Source organism: Dendrobium catenatum, unplaced genomic scaffold (assembly GCF_001605985.2).
Source record: "Dendrobium catenatum unplaced genomic scaffold, ASM160598v2 fragScaff_scaffold_133, whole genome shotgun sequence".
Classification (NCBI taxonomy): domain Eukaryota; kingdom Viridiplantae; phylum Streptophyta; class Magnoliopsida; order Asparagales; family Orchidaceae; genus Dendrobium; species Dendrobium catenatum.
In genome coordinates, this window is record NW_021318595.1 from 13,651,322 (window position 1) to 13,653,989 (window position 2,668).

Here is a 2,668-nt window from a genome sequence, read left to right on the forward strand (position 1 = left end):
GGGGATATGTTTGGGACCTATATAATCGACAAGTGATTATTAGGTCACCAAAATAAAACCCAGGTGGGTCCTAGTAACCTCATACAAAAATGAGGTCAACAAGCCACACTTGATCTAAAGCCAAAACATAGGAAGAGGTATTATAACTGGAAAATATTAGTAAATTATTTTCCTGGAGTTAGATATTTTTAATGTGGCATGCTAGGAAATATTTCACATACTTGCACTGTTCACCATAGTACACATTGGGTGTAGAGACCCAAATTGCATGATTCACAACATAGCACATATGTATTACATTCTTCTTTTCATAAGAAGGGACTCAAACCTGTTTGGGTTCCTAAATCTAACATTTTATGATTTTGTAGGTGTTCTCTCACGAAAGACCTCATGAGAGCATGTAATACTCTATTGTTTGTTATTTTATATTCTTTCTTTTTAGTTTTGAGTTAGTTTTGTTTTTGCTGTTATTTTGTAGTTGGTTCATCTCTGATGTTTTTCTTTTTTTTTTGTTAGTTTTTCTATTTGGTCATAGCTAAATTGATATTTTATACCTTATTTTTATTTTTTAAAATTTATAGTCATTATATGTCATCCCTAAATAAGTTAAAGAGTGAAAAACCATTGATTGTTTCCCTCCCTCTAACATCTTTTAGAGGTGTAATTTTCTCTTATAAATAAAAGTCTATCTCAAATTAACAACCTACAAGAGGGCTTTGAAAGTTTACCTTGACTCTTTTTCTCTACCAATAAACTTGGAGGCAAAATGTCAAAGCCCGACTTTGATAAAGGTTCCTCATTCACCTCTCTTTTGTCTTATCTTAATTTATTTTGGCCACACTCACCCAAGGGAGAAATGGGTAGAAGGACAAATAGAAGGAAGGGTAGTCAAAAATATCAATGTAATAAAATTTATATCTCTATTAAAGATGGAGAGAGAGAGATTTATCCTCAGTAGTCACCTTTTTTTATTTGATTGAAAAAGAGTTGTTTGTTGGAGTTTTGAAAACGATTAATTTTTTTTGGGGGAATTGAATTTTTTGGAACCTTAGTTCTTAAATTGAATGCATCATTATGAATAATATATCACATTAGGAGGCAAATATATTGTTCCCTAATGGGTTTAGATTACAAAATTTTGAATTCATCGTAATTATCATTATCAATCTCAGGAAAGAATCATATATGACCCTTGAGGGTCAAAATAAAATTTTATTTAGTATTTCACTATGTTAATATGGATAAAGAGATCATTAAATTCATAATCAAAGTTATGATAATAGAATGATATATCTTTCCAGAGAAAGAAGATATCACTTATTATCATTTATTTGAATATAATGATAATGATCGTCGAATTTGATTTTCACAAAGAAAATTAATTGAAGTTTTGATAATATTGATTTTTGAAAATTTAATCTGGACTTCTAAATCTCCTATGAGTGTAAACCCACGTAATTAATTACATCACAGGAAAATAAGAGTTGACTATGAATACTATCTATTAAAATAGAGATAAAAATTTCATTTAGAATTCAAAGATTCATATCAAAGGAGTGGATTGAAATTCCAATGGGACTCGATAAAGGTGAAACAATTATTTCTAGAGGTCAAAGGAAGAAATGTATGAGGTGTTTAAGATTTTGAAATAATTCAAAAACACATCAATCTATCCTATGTGTTAAGCTTAAATTTGGATTGAAATAGATTTAAGTATGAGGTATCAATTTTATTAGAAGGTTGGGATTAGATTCCTTAAAGGTTAATGCGTTATAGCTTGAGCCTGCCTCATAACCAAAGTTTAAATTAGGTACTAAAAACTAGTAACCCAAACCTAGTTAATGCAATACAGGATATGGACTTACCCCAACCAAGATTGGTGAGCTAGATACCCACCTAAGCACTATAAAACCATAAGTCTGGTCACTTATAAAAGAGTGAGTTAGTATGTTTAATTAATTTAGTTTTAAGGAGTTGGGGCCGACATCTAAAGTTGATCCTAATTTGACACCTTGACTTATATTGAGTAGTATGAAGCTTATAGTAAAATAAATTAAAGTTTTATACTAATTTAAATTGTTTTCTAATAAAATGCATGCAAATTAACTAAATAAATACTTGAAATTTGAATGAAGTAATTTTAGAATAGGCTTAAAAATAGATTTTACCCTAGAGATTGGACAAAGTTCTCTTGATAGATCTACACCCTCATATGCTAGGTTGTTTGACAAAACTAGCAGCTAGGGAGGTGCCTAAAAAAGGAAAGGTGCAATAAAATGCTATGCATTCTTATATCACGATCAACATATCAATCATTAATCAAACCAATTAAATTAATATTTAAATTAAAAGTCCATTTGGGAAGTGCCTCTTAATATTATAATCCACAATTATAACAAAGTAAAATGGTCGGGTACCACTAATAACAACCCCAAGTTTCTAATCCTAAGACTTAAGTGAAAGATCGAGTAGGTTGTTAGACTTAATACAGCTGTCCTAAGGCTAACGAAGAGGGGGTGAATTGATAATTTTAATTTTTTTTTTTTGCATTTTTAGAAAATTGATTTATAATTTTTTTTAACACAATAATAAATTTTTTAACCATAATAATTCAAAGTGCAGAAAATAAAAATGCAATAAAAGTAACAGAACACAAAACACCAAATTT